Source organism: Mobula hypostoma, chromosome 14 (genome assembly GCF_963921235.1).
Source record: "Mobula hypostoma chromosome 14, sMobHyp1.1, whole genome shotgun sequence".
NCBI classification, from domain to species: Eukaryota; Metazoa; Chordata; class Chondrichthyes; order Myliobatiformes; family Myliobatidae; genus Mobula; species Mobula hypostoma.
In genome coordinates this window covers 65,309,207-65,327,675 of record NC_086110.1, presented here as the reverse complement: position 1 = coordinate 65,327,675, position 18,469 = coordinate 65,309,207, and positions in this window count along the sequence as shown.

The following is an 18,469-nucleotide window of genomic DNA, read 5'->3' as shown; positions in this document are numbered from 1 at the left end:
TGCCACAGGAAACAGTAGAGGCCAGTTCATTGGCTATATTTAAGAGGGAGTTAGATAAGGCCCTTATGGCTGAAGGGATCAGGGGGTATGGAGAGAAGGCAGGTACAGGGTTCTGAGTTGGATGATCAGCCATGATCATACTGAATGGCGGTGCAGGCTCGAAGGGCCGAATGGCCTATTCCTGCACCTATTTTCTATGTTTCTATGTTTCTATGTTAATACGCCACAGTTGTCACTAACTTCATCCAGACCTGTGTGGATGAGTGTGTGCCTTTGAGAACATACTGGACATACCCAAACAAAAAGTCGTGAATGAACCAGGAGCACCAACACAGAGGCTGTGTACAAGAAGGGCCAGAGTCGCCTCTACTTCCTAAGGGGACTGAGGTCCTTTGGAGTATAGAAACATAGAAACACAGAAAACCTACAACACTATACAGGCCCTTCAGCCCACAAAGCTGTGCCAAACATGTCCTTACCTTAGAAATTACCTAGGATTACTCATAGCCCTCTATTTTCCTAAGCTTCATGTACCTGTCCAGGAGTCTCTTAAAAGGCCCTATTGTATCCACCTCCTCCACCGTCGCCGGCAGCCCATTCCACGCACTCACCACTCTCTGCATCAAAAACTTACTCCTGACATCTCCGCTGTACCTATTTCCAAGCACCTTAAAACTGTGCCCTCTTATGCTAACCATTTCAGCCCTGGGAAAAAGCCTCCGATTATCCACACGATCAATGGCTCTCATCATTTTATACACCTCTATCAGGTCACCTCTCATCCTCCGTTGCTCCAAGGAAAAAAGGCCCAATTCACTCAACCTATTCTCATAAGGCATGCTCCCCAATCCAGGCAATATCCTTGTAAGTCTCCTCTGCACCCTTTCTATGGTTTCCACATCTTTCCTTTACTGAGGCGACCAGAACTGAGCACTGTACTCCAAGTGGGGTCTGACCAGGGTCCTATAGAGCTGCAACATTACTTCTCGGCTCCTAAACTCAATCCCATGATTGACGAAGGCCAATGAACCTATTCTTTCTTAACCACAATGTCAACCTATGGACTCAGACCCCAAGATCCCTCTGATGCTCCACACTGCCAAATGTTTTACCATTAATACTATATTCTTTCATCATATTTGACCTACCAAAATGAACCACCTCACACTTATCTGGGTTGAACTCCATCTGCAACTTCTCAGCCCAGTTTTGCATCCTATCAATGTCCTGTTGTAACCTCTGACAGCCCTCCACACTATCCTCAACACCTCCAACCTTTGTGTCATCAGCAAATTTTCTAACCTATCCCTCCACTTTCTCATCCAGGTTACTTATAAAAATCACGAAGAGTAGGGTCCCAGAACAGATCCCTGAGGCACACCACTGGTCACCGAACTCCATGCAGAATATGATCCGTCTACAACCACTCTTTGCCTCTGTGGGCAAGCCAGTTCTGGATCCACAAAGCAATGTTCCCTTGGATCCCATGCCTCCTTACTTTCTCAATAAGCCTGCATGGGGTACCTTGTCAAATGCCTTGCTGAAATCCATATACACTACATCTACTTCTCTTTCTTCATCAATGTGTTAGTCACATCCTCAAAAAATTCAATCAGACTCGTAAGGCACGACTTGACTTTCACAAAGCCATGCTGACTATTCTTAATCATATTATGCTTCTCCAAATGTTCATAAATCCTGCCTCTCAGGATTTTCTCCATCAACTTACCAATAACTGAAGTAAGACTCACTGGTCTATAATTTTCTGGGCTTTCTCTACTCCCTTTCTTGAATAATGGAACAACATCCGCAACTCTCCAATCCTCCGGAACCACTCCTGTCCCCATTGATGATGCAAAGATCATCACCAGAGGCTCAGCAATCTCCTCCTTCACCTCCGACAGTAGCCTGAGGTATATCTCGTCCGGTCCTGGTGACTTATGCAATTTGATGCTTTCCAAAAGCTCCAGCACATCCTCTTTCTTAATATCTACATGCTCAAGATTTTCAGTCCACTGTAAGTCATCCCTACAATTGCCAAGATCCTTTTCCTTTCCCAATTTATGCTTCCAAGTTCCTGCCTAATAGTCTCATATTTCCCCTCACTCCAATGAAACGCTTTCCTAACTTGTCTGTTCCTATCCCTCTCCAATGCTATGGTAAAGGAGATAGAATTGTGATCACTATCTCCAAAATGCTCTCCCACTGACAAATCTGACAGGTTCATTCCCCAATACCAGATCAAGTACAGCCTCTCCTCTTGTAGGCTTATCTACATATTGTGTCAAGAAACCTTCTTGAACACACCTAACAAATTCCATCCATCTAAACCCCTTGCTCTAGGGAGATACCAATTGATATTTGAGAAATTAAAATCTCCCACCACAACAACCCTGTTATTATTACACCTTTCCAGAATCTGTCTCCCTATCTGCTCCTCGTTGTCCCTGTTACTATTGGGTAGTCTATAAAAAACATCCAATAGAGTTATTGTCCCCTTCCTGTACCTAACTTCCACCCACAGAGACTCCGTAGACAATCCTTCCATGACTTCCTCCTTTTGTGCAGCCGTGACGCTATTTCTGATCAACAGTACTATGCCCCCACCTCTTTTGCCTCCCTCCCTGTCCTTTCTGAAACATCTAAAGCCTGGCACTCGAAATAACCATTCCTGCCCCTGAGCCATCCAAGTCTCTGTAATGGCCACAACATCAAAGCCCCAAGTACTGATCCACGCTCTAAGCTCATCTGCTTTATTCATAATACTCATTGCATTAAAACAGACACATCTCAAATTATCGGTCTAAGCGCGTCCCTTCCCTATCACCTGCCTATCCTCCCTCTTGCACTGTCTCCAAACTTTCTCTATTTGTGAGCCAACTGCCTCTTCCTCCATCTCTTCAGTATGTAGGCCTCTCCTTCACATACCCTACCAGTCTGTTGTTGCCAGTATAATCTTCTATGTAGTGGTGTGCTGGAGTAATGACACCGACACGGGTGGTGCCAACAGGCTGAATACACTGAATAGATACACCGATACACTGAATACACTGATTACTTGCTCTGTTAGAGGAGTCAAACTGGACACACTGAAGGTTCTGGTAGAACAAAGGACCCTACGGAAAATCCTGGCAACTCTGGGCAATGTTTCTCACCCTCTGCATGCCACCTTGGCTGAACAGAGGAGAACTTTCAGTAATAGACTAAGACAACTGTGCTGCTTCAAAGAGTACTATATGTGGTCATTCTTACCATCGCCCATCAGGCTCTATAATGTATCAAACTATAGCTGGGGAAGCAGTTCTGTACAGTTCTGGTCACTGAATTATAGGAAAGATGTCAATAAAATTGAGAGAGTACAGAGGAGATTTACTAAAATGTTGCCTGGGTTTCATCTCCTAAGTTACAGAGAAAGGTTGAACAAGTTAGGTCTTTATTCTTTGGAGCATAGAAGGTTGAGGGGGGACTTGATAGAGGTGTTTAAAATTATGAGGGGGATTGACAGAGTTGACCTGGATAGGCTTTTTCCATCGAGAGTGGCGAAGGTTCAAACAAGAGGACATGAGTTGAGAGTTAAAGGGTGAAAGTTTAGGAGTAACATAAGGGGGAACGCCTTTACTCAGAGAGTGGTAGCTGTGTGCAGCAGAAGTGGTTGAGGCAGGTTCGATGTTGTCGTTTAAAGTTAAATTGGATAGATTATATGGACAAGAAAGGAATGGAGGGTTATGGGCCAAGCGTAGGTCGGTGGGACTAGGTGAGAGTAAGAGTTCGGCACGGACTACAAGGGCTGAGATGGCCTGTTTCTGTGCTGTAATTGCTATATGGTTATATAAGTGATCTCGTTATCTTTGACTTGTAAATTTTGTACATCTTATTTTTAAGGCAACTTATTTTTATTCTTTCTTACTTCTCTACTAATATTTGTATATCTGTGCACTTGTAATGCTACTGTGACACTGTAATTTTCTTTGGGATAACAAACTATCTATCTATCTTCTGATTGGTACCATCAAGGAGGTGGTGAAGGAGCCTGAAAACACACACTCAATGTTTCAGGAACAGAGTCTTCCTCTCCACTATTAGATTCAAATATGATGGCAGAATATAGTATTAATGGTAAGACTCTTGGCAGTGCGGAGGATCAGAGGGATCTTGGAGTCCGAGTCCATAGGACACTCAAGGCTGCTGCGCAGGTTGACTCTGTGGTTAAGAAGGCATAATTTGTATTGGCCTTCATCAATCGTGGAATTGAATTTAGGTCCGAGAGGTAATGTTGCAGCTATATAGGACCCTGGTCAGATCCCACTTGGAGTACTGTGCTCAGTTCTGGTCACCTCACTACAGGAAGGATGTGGAAGCCACAGAAAGGGTGCAGAGGAGATTTACAAGGATGTTGCCTGGATTGGGGAGCATGCCTTATGAGAATAGGTTGAGTGAACTCGGCCTTTTCTCCTTGGAGTGACAGAGGATGAGAGGTGACCTGATAGAGGTGTATAAGATGATGAGATGCAATGATCGTGTGGATAGTCAGAGGCTTTTTCCAAGGGCTGAAATGGTTGCCACAAAAGGGCACAGGATTAAGGTGCTGGGGAGTAGGTACAGAGGAGATGTCAGAGATAAGTTTTTTACGCAGAGAATGGTGAGTGTGTGGAATGGGCTGCCGGCAACGGTGGTGGAGGTGGATACGGTAGTGTCTTTTAAGAGACTTTTGGATAGGTACATGGAGCTTAGAAAAATAGAGGGCTAAGGGTAAGCCTAGTACTTTCTAAGGTAAGGACATGTTCGGCACAACTTTGTGGGCCGAAGGGCCTGTATTGTGCTGTAGGTTTTCTATGTTTCTATGTTTCTATTTCTGAATGGACATTGAACCCTGAATACTACCTCAGTAATTTTTCCTTTATTTTTGCACTACATATTAGTTTAAGTTTATATATTTCTTATTGTAAGTTATAGTTTTTATTATTAGGGTTTGCAATGTACTGCTGCTACAAGACAACAAAATTTACAACGTATGCCTGATTCAGATTCTGATTCTCTACTATCCCTTGGTCACATTCTTAGCTTTTCCAATCCAACAGTAATATTTTCAAAAATTCTCCTACGTGAAGCACTGTACACTTTCCAGCTGACTGTCTGGGTGTTTTGTCTCCTAGATTCTTCATTTAATTAACTGCTTGCTGCATGCAGATATACTCTCTTATTTTGGATTCCTTTTTACTTGGTACATAATGTCTATCATTATTTTGAAGATAGAGTGGGTCTGTGAAAAACAAACAGACATGATTAATATTTCATCCTGATGACTTTCAAAAGAGTATACAAAGTTAGTGAATAAATAAGTTTCAAGTTGCAGAGGAGAAGAAGGGAAATGTTCAGTAACACACTGAAAAACTGCAGAAGGAATTCAGCAAGTCAGGCAGCATCAATGAAGGGGAATAAACAGTCGATGTTTCAGACCGAGACCTTTCACTGGTAAGGAAGAGGAAAGAAGGGTGTGGGAGAGGAAGGAGTACGCGCTAGCAGATGATAGGCAAAACAAGATGAAGGGGAAGAAGGGGGATTGGGGGAGGGGTAAGAAGCTGGGAGATGATAGGTTGAAGAGGTGGGGGCTGAAGAAGAAGGAATCTAATAGGAGAGGACAGTGGGTCCCTGAAACATCGACTGTTTTGTTGTGTATCTCAAGGATACATCATCAGGCACTGCTCTACTCTCCCTATACTCATAACTGTGTGGTTAGGCACAGCTCATACAGCATCTGTAAATTGGCCGATGACACCACTGTAAGCAGTCGAATCTGCTATTAATTAATGTCACTCCAAAGATATTATCTTATTGTTTTATCATTGCCACTGTAGAGTTTTGGTATGCACAGACTGTACAAATTGTCTAATCCGTCATGACAGCCTCTATGCTTATAAAGTTCTTATTGGTGTTAATTGTTCAGGGACATCCTGATGTAATGAAAAAAGAATGATTTGAACATTCTGAAATTAATATTCAACAACAAGACAGGAAGGCAGGTGATACGTTTTCATAAAAGGTTGTTCACTTGTGGAATAGAATACTATTAAGATGAATAGACAATATTATAGAAATACAAGTAATATTGTGATATTCGGAATTAAAATTTGCAAGAAAAGAATGGCTGCAATTGGAAAATTAACACAAACATGAGAAAATCTGCTGATGCTGGAAATCCAAAGCAATACACACAAAATGCTGGAGGAACTCGGCAGGTCAGGCAGCATCTATGGAAAAGAGGGAATAATCGATTCCGGCCGAGACCCTTCATCAGGACAAATAACATTTTGTGTGACTGCTTCCAATGTGGGTTCAGAAAAAAAGTAATTTTAGAATTGGCTGGCTGGAATAAATTGGTTCAGTGTTTCTGGTTTATATAATACTCTTCATTTGCATTGATAAGAGCAGCAAGGTAGGATAGTAGCTAGTGTAATGCTTTACAGGAATTGGGATACAATTCCCACTGGTGACTGTAAGGAGTATGCTCTCCTTGTAACTGTATGGGTTTCCTCTAGTGGCTCTGGTTTCTTCTCACATAATAAAGATGTAGGTTTGGTAAATTGTACATTGTTGTATGTTGTACGTAATAAAGACGTAGGTTTGGTAAATTGTACGTTGCGTGCGTTGTTGGCGCCAGAATTACAGCGACACTCAGCTCAATCCTTGTACTGTGTTGGTTGTTGATGCAACTGACACACATCACTGCATGCATTGATGTTTTGAAGTACATGTTACAAATAATGCTAAACTCAGCAATATTAATGAGATATCAAAAGAGATAAACAGTCTGGATTATGTAGTAAATTAAATACATTAGGGAAGGAAGATGATTAAAAATAGTGATGAAAAATACCATTTTTGTGATGGGAAGAAGATTCAATGTGGGTGAGTTGGAATAAGAGCACAGAATTAAGGCCATAAGACCATAAACAATGGAGCAGAATTAGGAAATTTGGTGCATTAAGAATTCTCCACAATACCATCCCTCTCAAACCCATGTTCTTGTCTTCTCCACGTAAATTGTGATGCCCTTACTAATCAGGAACCTATCAACCTCCACTTTAAACATACCCAAGGACCTGGCATCCATAGATTCCACAGCTGCCTGTGGCAATAAATTCCACAGATTCACTTCCCTCTGACTAAGGAAATTCCTTCTCATCTCTGTTCCAAAGGGACATCCTTCTATTCTGATGTTATGCCCTCTGGTCCTATATTCCCCTACTATCAGAAATATCCCCTTCACATTCACGCTATATAGGACTTTCAATGAGATCCCCCCCTTATTCTTCTAAACTCCAGCAAGTACAGGCCCAGTGCCTTCAAACACTCATACTAACCCTTTCATTCTTGGGTTCACTCTTGTGAACCTCTTCTGGACCCTCTCAATACCAACACATCCTTTTTTAGATAAGGAGCCCAAATCTGCTCACAATGCCGCTCATGCATTCTGAGCAATGCCTTATAGAGCCTCAGCATTATATTCTGGCTTTTATATTCTTATATTTAAATTAAGGAATATTGGAGGTGACAAGACTTTGGTGGGATTTGTCTGCAGGTCTCTCAGTGAGGGACATGTAAAAAGAGATCTTCTCCAAGGAATGTCACCTTGTCACGGTGAAGAGGGTGAGAACCTAAGAGCGATGCTCTATGGAGCTTCTGGTAGGATCATCTATGGTAATAAGGTCAAGGGGGTAGTTCCAAACAAAAAGTGAGCCGATCAATATCTTAACGATGGAACTGCAGGAAGAAGATGACACATCACAATGGCAGTGAAGATGGAGGAAGGCTGCAGCAGAGAAGGATCCCCAGTCATTTTGCACTCCATGCCTTTGGACCTCAATATGAATACGTCAAATATCGTGTGATGGCTCCCCACAAAAACAAAATCATGCATCAGCATTGTCCACTAAGGAATAACCTGTTAGGAGAACACCATACTCAACTTGAGTGATCAAATTACTGCAAGAATGTGATGCACAATTACACTAATCACTGAAGCACACAGCAAAATTGTAGAATATCAAGAGATTTTGTTTCTCTCTAAACCAGGTGATTAAAACATTTGATAAGGTTCTGCACAAGAGATTGTGGCAAAGCTAATTGAATACAGCTTTTTATTTAGTTCGCAAAGTAATTGGTAGCTTGGGTTAATAGGACGCAGTGAGTAATATTGACAAGAAATGCAAGCTCATCTACTTTGGATCCAAGAAAGTGAAAATAGGATGTTTTTTGCATGGAGAAGAGCGAAGAAAGTTTGTTGTGTACCTGCTGATGAATGTTAGAAGACAGGTTCAAAATGTAATCGAAGTTAAAACCTCACACCATCTTAAAAGTTTCTTCCCCCAGGTAGTTAAAATGATGAACCCCACTCTCCCCCACTCTCCCCCACTCTCTCTATTTATTACTCCAGCCACTGTACTACACTTTTTGTAATGCTGTTTACATTCAAAATACCTACTGGTATTTATGTATTCATTCACATTTTATTCTATATCTGTACTTCTAAAATTATTTTCATAATTTTTTATTCTTTGTAATTGCTTAATGTTGTTTTCATTGTAAGTAGCACCAACACACCAGAGCAAGTTCCTGATATATGTAAATGTGTACACATAATGTCTACTTTATTAGGTACACCTGTACACATCTAATCAGCCAATCATGTGGCAGCAACTCAATGCATTGAAGCATGTAGACATGGTCAAGAGGCTCAGTTGTTGTTCAGGGAACAAAATGTGATCTAATTGACTTTGACCATGGAATGATTGTTAGTGCCAGGCGGGATGGTTTGACTTTCTCAGAAACTGTTGATCTCCTGGGATTTTCATGCACAGCTGTCTCTAGAGTTTACAGAAAATAGTGGGAAAACCAAAAAGTATCCCGTGAGTAGCAGTTCTGTGGGCGAAAACACCTTGTTAGTAAGACTGATTGGAGGAGTGTGGCCAGACTAGTTCACAGTGACAGGATAGCAACAGTAACTCAGATAACAGTGATATGCAGAAGAGCATCTCTGAATGCGTAACATGTTGAACCTCGAAGTGGATGGACTACAGCAGCAGAAGACAACACCGGGATCCACTTCTGTACCTAATAAAGTGGTCACTGATAGTATACGGCAAATAAAGCTGTTTGTATATCTTTGATCTTTGGTCCTTGATTGAGGTGTTTCCAGGTCCAAAAATTCCCTCATGGAGTATTGGCCAGCAACTCAAGAAGCCTGAAATGAGAAAGTGAAATTGCCTGTTCAGCACTGTTCTGCTGGAAAACACACATAAGCCAGTCTGGGTATGGTCTGCAATTTTCCTTCTCTGAAAGAAAATGGTCAACTGGATAGGTTTTCTTCAATATAAACTAAAACTGGTAGACTTATGATTCCTGTTAATCAGAGTAGAATTTTAACATAAAATCCAGACCTTTTTGCTTTACCTGAATTTATGTGTTTTTCCCAGCTATCTTGGTGGGATTTGTACTCACTCATGTACTCTACTGCTGCTGCAGAAAGTTAAATTTCATGGTATTTTTACCCTGTGTTTGACAACAGCAAAACTCCGCCTTGTCGGTAGCAAGTCTGGCTGTGAAAGGGGGAGAGATGGGCATGGATCTAGCAACTCCATCCCATAAAAATCTAGAGCTGCAGAAATGCCAGCAGAAGCTTGGAGATCTCATCCCTGGGAGAGGAAGGATATTTGCCATGAAGATGGGTTACACCTAGGAAAACTTGAAGGCCTTGCCCAGAACTCTGGTGAGCTTCTGGTGGTGGCCCATGCCCTAGCAGAAGTGATGGACTGAAGGAAAAGAATGACTGCAGTAAGCTGGAACTTGGACTTCAATTGACCTGCTTTACTCTACACTTGCTCTCCCTCCCAGGAAGGCATCAAAGATCATCTTCAGAGTGAAACATTGATAAGTATTTATCAATATTCAATTCTGCCCCTTATACATATTTTGTGTGTGGCATCTTCCCATGCACAAATTGTCTGCTGCATTGGAACTGCTTAGAGCTTGCAAAGACTTGAGGCACTTAATAAATGCCAGCTTTATAAATTTCCTGAAGAAGGGTCTCGGCCCACAACATCAACCGTTTGTTCCTCTCCATGGATGCTGCCTGTTCCTCCAGCATTTTGTGTGTATTGCTCTGGATTTCCAGCACCTGCAGAATCCCTTGTGTTTATAAATGCCAATCCTTTTATTATTCTTTTGGAGGTAATTGGATTATTAGATCATCCTGACTGAGGACAAGCGATATTCTTGGAGTTTACCAGCTCCTAGTTGGTATTGTAGGAAATGAAACCTTTAATTCCAGTCCGACTCTCGAATGCGGAATGGTGAGACTTTTGAAGTCACAGTTGACAGCTGCTGAATTCATTAAAGTTGGATTCAGCAAGGTGTGAGCAAAAGCATCTGTGACTAATTGTTCACTGTTGAATAGATTCTTGAGGTTTAATCTGCTCTGAACGCCATGATTGCCTGTTAAATTGCTTTCAAATGTTTTTGATTTTTCATAGCACAGCACCAAGTCTTATACCTGTTGAATCTCCTTGTAGCTCAATTAAAAACAGCTTCTCTGCCTTTAATTCCCTGCCTAGTCTGTTTTGGTTTTCTGGAGGATGGTGGGGCTACTAAAGAATAGGATCATCGAACCAGTGTATAAAGGAATCATTTACAGAAATAAAATACTTGTAAGTTTGTTTTGAGCAGACCATGATATAAAAGGCTCCCTGTGATGAAAATGTTTGATATAATATTTGAGTATATAGTTATAGCTTTCAGTGAGTCTCTTTCTTCTCTGACCTGGCTAATTAAAAAAGGCAAGTTTCATTCGTCACATGTACATTGAAACACACAGTGAAATGTGTTGTTTGCATTAATGGCCAACATAGCTCGAGGACATGCTGGGGGCAACCCACAAGTGTCACCACGCTTCCAGCACCAACATAGCGTGACCACAACTTGTTAATCTTAACCTGCACTTCATTGGAATGTGGGAGGAAACCGGAGCACCTCAAGGAAATCCAGAAAGTCATGGGGAAAATGAAGAAGCTTCTTACAGACAGCGTGAATTAAACCTGGAATCACTGGTGCTATAAAACATTATGCTAACCGCTGCACTACCACGTAGTCTCTAAAGTCGTGGGCTGTATTTTCCTCAGATGCTCAGTTCATCCCAAACTAGGCCCCTCATCTCCCGTAGTTGTTTTGTTGGCTTATAGTCACCACATGTTCTGAGATAACGAGAAAAGCTTCTGGTTCCATACCACCCAGACACATCATTCCTAACATAACTACACGAGGTGGTATGAAGGAAAACTGACTCCCATTGTGCAATGGCTTGCATCTAAAATTCTTACCCCTGTTTTCAATTCCTTCCATGACCTCACTTCTTTCTATGTTTCAAAGTCAAAATGAAATCTATAACAAATGTACCGTATGCGCATGTTACCATATACTACACTGAGATTTATTTTCTTTATAGGAAAAGAAAGGAATAAAGTTATACATAAACAAAAAAATGACAACCAGAGGAAAGCAAATTGTGCAGGGAAAAACATAAAATAATACTGAGGATATGAGTTGTTGAGTCCTCGAAAGTGAGCCTGTAGTTTGCGGAATCAGTTCAGTGTGGAGGTCAGCAAAGTTACACTGGTTGAAAGCATAATGGCTGAATGGCTATAACTGTTCCTGAACCTGGTGGTGTGGGATCTAAGGCTCACGTACTTCCTTCTTGATTGTAATTCACAGCTCAAAGTAAAATTTATTGTCAGAGTACATATATGTCACCACATACCACCCTGAGGTTCTTTTTCTTAACAAACCTAGAGAAGCAAGAAGAGAGCCTGGCTGGATGTGCCTATAAAACCCCTTCAAGCGGGAGGAGAGAGAGAAGCACGCCGCGTGTGCGCAGCCCTCCTGTGAAAAATGATATTGTATCCGTTAAATAGGGGCCGTGGACAATTCTGATCTGCACAGAGGAACATCTGCAGAAATTTCTGAAACGACCGTTCGCTGCTGTCGTCACTGCGCGGTTGGGAATCTTCCGGAGGGAAGGTCTCAGAATCCCCGGCTTTGTTCTGCTCTTGGCGACCAACATTGAGGTCAAATCGTTCGGACAGAGATGGCGCTCAGTACTCGGTGTCGGAGAGCTGATCGGAGGCTCAAAGTTTTCGGATGACTCAGATTCGGACTGTGGTCGGCCATGGCTGGGAGAGTTTTTCTTCCTTCTCTCGTTTGCATGAGATGTGGGACATTTGAGAGACTTTGAACTTTTTACTGTGCTCATGGACTTCATCAAGTTATGGTATTGTTGCACTGTTGTAACTATATGTTATAATTATGTGGTTTTGTTAGTTTTTTCAGTCTTGGTCTGTCCTGTATTTTGTGATATCACACCAGAGGAAATATTGTATCATTTCTTAATGCATGCATTACTAAATGACAATAAAAGAGGACTGCGTGTCTTCATAATCTAAAAAAGCACTCTGAAGTGTCCTTCTTTGGTTGCTGAGGCAATACATACAATGTCTTTCTTTCAAACACTGTCAACAATGCACTCTAACTTCAAGCCCATTATGAAAAGGGACTAATGATATCAAGTAATTTTGTGCATCCACACAAGTGATAGGGAAGGGACACGCTCAGACCGATGGTTTGAGATGTGTCTACTTTAATGCAAGGAGTATTAAGAACAAAGCAGATGAGCTTAGAGTGTGGATCAGTACTTGGAGCTATAATGTTGTCGCCATTACAGGAACTTGGATGGCACAGGAGCAGGAATGGTTACTTCGAGTGCCAGGCTTTAGATGTTTCAGAAAGGACATGGAAGGAGGTAAAAGAGGTGGGGCCATGGCACTGTTGATCACAGATAGTGTCATGGCTGCAGAAAAGGAAGAAGTCATGGAGGGAATATGTATGTGGGTGGAAGTAAGGAACAGGAAAGAGTCAATAACTTACTGAGTGTTTTTTTATAGACTACCCTATAGTAACAGGGACAACGAGGAGCAGATAGGGAGACAGATTCTGGAAAGGTGCAATAATAACAGGGTTGTTGTGGTGGGAGATTTTAATTTCCCCAATATCAATTGGCATGTCCTAGACCGAGGGGTTTAGATGGGGTGGAATTTGTAAGGTGTGTTCAAGAAGGTTTCTTGACACAATATGTAGATAAGCCTACAAGGGGAGAGGCTGTATTTGATCTGGTATTGGGAAATGAACCTGGTCAGGTGTCAGACCTCTCAGTGGGAGAAAATTTTGGAGATAGTGATCACAATTCTATTTCCTTTACCATAGCATTGGAGAGGGATAGGAACAGACAAGTTAGGAAAGTGTTTAATTGGAGTAAGGGGAAATATGAGGCTATCAGGCAGGAACTTGGAAGCATAAATTGGGAACAGATGTTGTCAGGGAAATGTATGAAAGAAATATGGCAAATGTTCAGGGGATATTTGCATGGAGTTCTGCATAGGTACGTTCCAATGAGATAGGGAAAAGATGGTAGGGTACAGGTACCGTGGTGTACAATGGCTGTTGTAAATCTAGTCAAGAACAAAAGAAAAGCTTATGAAAGGTTCAAAAAGCTAGGTAATGATAGAGATCTAGAAGATTATAAGGCTAGCAGGAAGGAGCTTAAGAATGAAATTAGGAGAGCCAGAAGGGGCCATGAGAAGGCCTTGGTGGACAGGATTAAAGAAAACCCCAAGGCATTCTACAAGTATGTGAAGAGCAAGATGATAAGACGTGAGGGAATAGGACCAATCAAGTGTGACAGGTGAAAAGAGTGTATGGAACTGGAGGACATAGCAGAGATACATAAAGAATTCTTTGCTTCAGTATTCAGTAGAGAAAAGGATCTTGGCAATTGTAGGGATGACTTACAGCAGATTGAAAAGCTTGAGCATAAAGACATTAAGAAAGAGGGTGTGCTGGAGCTTTTGGAAAGCATCAGATTGGATAAGTCACCGGGACCGGATAAGATGTACCCCAGGCTACTGTCGGAGGCGAGGGAGGAGATTGCTGAGCCTCTGATGATGATCTTTGCATCATCAGTGGGGACAGGAGAGGTTCTGGAGGATTGGAGAGTTGCGGATATTGTTCTACTATTCAAGAAAGGGACTAGGGATAGCCCAGGAAATTATAGATTAGTGACTCTTACCTCAGTAGTTGGCATTGTACTGCTGCTGCTAAGTTAACAAATATCATGACAGATGCCAGTGATCGTAAACCTGATTCTGATTCTGATGCTGTCCAATCAGTTGAACATTCTGAGCACTTTCTATGTTTTTCATTAATCCCTGCAGGACTATTCCTTCTTGGTCGTGACTCCTATCATTGCTTCTCTTTCAGTCTCTGAGTACATTTTGTTTATATGCATGTTAAATGTACAGGAGAAAAACAAACTGCTACTGCTTATACGGGTTAACTTGGCAATTGCAGTTTTGTGCATGTACAGTGAACCACAAGTATCAAATACTGTGAACGTATGTCCATAAACATCGATAAATGGTATCCGTCGGAAATGTTTGCCAAGCTAAGGAATGCTGCTGCTGTGGCCACTTTCATCTCCGAACCCATCACAAATACTCATTTCTTGCACAGTACACACCAGGAGATGTCAGGCAAACCCCTCCTCACCTTCAGCCTCTCCGTGTTTTTCTCTGCCCCAAAATGGATTTTTCCATTTTCATTTTTCATTTCCTCCACTGGCCTTCACTGTGGTTTCTTTGGGAGTGATAGGCCATTGAATGCCAACTTGAGCATGGATTTTTACTGTAGCCTTGTGTTGAGTCTGTGGCTAGACTCAATGCACATGGGATTCCAGGAGAGAGGAGGCTTTTATCCCAATGCTTTTGGCTGGATTTGAACCCAGCCTCCACGTTGAAAGGACGCTGTGCTAACTCACAACATCACCCCATTCTCGTTACTTGCTCTGTTTTAGCTGCTGAAATTGACACTACCTTCATTGTGCAGACATCGTCTCCTAGTCAGCGTGGTTTCCTTAAGGGAATATCTTGCCCGACAAATTTATTGGATGTTGTGCACTTGGATTTTCAGCAGGCCTTTGACAAGCTGCCACATATGAGGCTGCTTAACAGGTTAAGAACCCATGATATTACAGGAAAGATGCTATCATGGATAGAGCATTGGCTGATTGGCAGGAAGGAAAGAGTGGGAATAAATAGATCATTTCTGATTGGCTGTCAGTGACTAGAGGTGTTCTACAGGGGTCTGTGTTGGAACCACTTCTTTTTACATTACAGTATACGTCGATAATTTGGATGACAGAATTGAATCATAGAATCGAAGAAGCATAGACATCTACAACACATTACAGGCCCTTTGGCCCACAATGTTGTGCCAGCCATGTAACCTGCTCTAGAAAATGCCTAGAATTTCCCTACTGCATTGCCCTCTATTTTTCTAAGCTCCACATACCTATCCAAGAGGCTCTTAAAACACACTGCTCTATCCGCCTCTACCACTGTGGCTGGCAGTGTATTCCACACGCCCACTACTCTCTGTGTAAAAAAACTTACCCCAGACATCTCCTCTCTACCTACTTCCAAGCACCTGAAAACTATGCCTCCTCGTGTTAGCCATTTCAGCCCTGGGAAAAAGCCTCCAGCTATCCACACGATCAATGCCTCAAGCAAATTGATGGCTTTGTGGCCAAGTTTGCAGACAACACTAAGATAGGTGGAAGAGCAAGTAGTGCTGAGGAAGCAGAAGTCTGCAGAAGGACAGACAGATTAGGAGAATGGGCAAAGAAGTGGCAGGTGGAACGCTGTGTAGGGAAACATATGGTCATGCACTTCGGTAGAAGAAATAAAAGCTTAGATTATTTTCTAAATGGAGAGAAAATTCAAAAATCTGAGGTGAAAAGCAACTTGTGAGTCCTTGTGCAGGATTCCTTAAAGGTTAATTTGCAGTTGGAATCAGTTGTGAGGAAGGTAAATGCAATGTTAGTATTCATTTTGAGAGGACTAGACTATAAAAACAAGGATGCAATGTTGAAACTTTATAATACACTGGTGAGACCTCATTGGGAGTATTGCGAGCAGCTTGGGGCCTCTTATCTTAGAATGGATGTGCAGAAACTGGAGAGGGTTCAAAGGAGATTCATGGAAGTGATTCCAGGATTGAATGGCTTAGTATATGAAGAGCATCTAACAACTCTTGGCCTGTACTCACTGGAATTCAGAAGAATAAAGAATTCATTGAAATCTATCGAATATTGAAAGGCCTTGATAGAATGGATGTGGAGAGGATGTTTCCTATAGCGGACACAGCCTGAGAATAGGGGGACGTCAACTTAGAATGGAGATGAGGAGGAATTTCTTTAGCTAGGGGGTAGTGAGTCTGTAGAATTCGTTTTCACAGGTGGTTGTGGAGGCCAAGTCATTGGGTATATTTAAGACAGAAGTTGATAGATTCTTGATTAGTCAGAGCATGAAGGGTTATGGGAAGTAGGCAGGAAATTGAGGGAAATGGATCAGCAATGGGCCATATGGCCTAATTCTACTCCTATATCTTATGGGCCTATGGTCTTATGAAGAGTGTTGTTGCAGCAAAGCCTAGCAGCTTTGAGACCAGTTGCCTAACTGCCTTTGAAACACTATCACCTCATCAGCAACAATTGATCATAAAAACACACACAAACGCATGCAGAAATGCACACACACAGAAAGATGCACAAACAAATGTTCCAAAGAATAAAGACCAGCTCCTGACTTTTGTTCCTTCTTCCCAGTTACCTCTGAAAATGTTTCGGCTGATGTCATCTTTCCTGATGAAATTCCCATCTTGAAGTGGTTGAGGTGGTAACATAGCGTTTAGCACCCGTTCAGGTATACTGGATACTGTGAAGACATAGATGGGTTGCACATGCTGCCTGAAGAACTGAACTGTATTTCCTTGGATGTCCCAGCCAGCTCAGGTTTACAAATGCACAGCAGGTCACTTGTGGCGAATTTCATCACAGACAGAGAAGGCCAGAAGGAACACACACACACTGAACTGATTTAACCTATTTAAGATAATTAAGTAACAATCTTCTCTTCAAGTTATTGTTTGCTTATTATTAGGTGTCTGAGCCATAAAATAAAAGAGTGTATTATTTTATATGCTGGATGCTGCAGCCTTTAAGCCATTTTATGAGGACTCAAAGGCTTTGGCTTCAGTGCCTTTGGAGCTAGGTATTTGAGGAGAAATTGCAAATGAGCCAAAGTATTGGGAATAGGTAGTGAGTGGGCAAAACAAATTAAAGGAGATACAGGGAGCTAATGAAAAGAAAATTATTCGCAGAACAGGTTTCTGTGATCTCTCCCACACTGTCTGCAACGGCGGTGAAAGCAAACCTGAAACGGGATTTCAAATGAATTTGTAAAGTGCTGAGGGGGAATCAGGCACTTAGGTCCAGCAGAATTCACTGTCCACAAGCTAGTGCTGTCGCCAGATCTGTAAGAAAAGGTGCTGCAGCAGGCACTGAGTCAAGGTGGAAATGGATTTCGAAAATTGGTTATTTGCATCACATTTACCGAGAAACAGTGAAGAGCTTCTCTTGCATACTGGTTATACTGATCAGATCATTACACAACGCACTGAGCTACAAGATAAACCTCTACCAAATATTCTCTCAACTCTTCTCCTTTGTTTGTGTGAAATATTTTTAATACACATGCAGTGGCTACATTAAAGCAAATATCTAATCAGCCAATTATGTGGCACCAACTCAATGCATAAAAGCATCCAGACATGGTCAAAAGCTTCAGTTGTTATTCAAACCAGACATCAGAATGGGGAAGAAATATGGTCTAAATGATTTTGACCGTGGAATGATTGTTGGTGACAGACGGGGTGGTTTGAGTGTCTCAGAAACTACTGATCTCCTGGGATTTTCACGAACAACAGTCCCTAGATTTTACAGAGAATGGTGCAAAAAGACAACATGCAGTGAGCAGTGATTCGGTGAGGGAAAATGGCCTGTGAATGAGAGAGGTCAGATGAGAATGGTCAGGCTGGTTCAAGCTGACAGGAAGATGACAATAACTCAGATAACCACGCGTGACAACAGTGGTGCGTAGAAGAGCATCTCTGAATGCACAACACGTTGAACCTTGAAGCAGATGGGCTACAGCAGCAGAAGACCATGAACATACTCAGTGGTCACTTTATTAGTTATGTAGGTACCTAATAAAATGGTAAAATAATGTATATAACATGACTCCCAATATCACTGGATGCTACAAACCAACTATAAGCTTTATTTTTGTCAAACTTTCAGAGTTATAATGCAAACACATAGGAGGCAATTTGCACAGCACAACATGATACTAACCTGATATTGATGTTACCTGAGGGATTGGGATCTGCGGGTCTTCTATGCTCTTCTTTGAAGTTTAGCCGTTGGTTGTTAAGTACACCAGAGAGGGCAGGAGAAGCTTTCAACTTAATA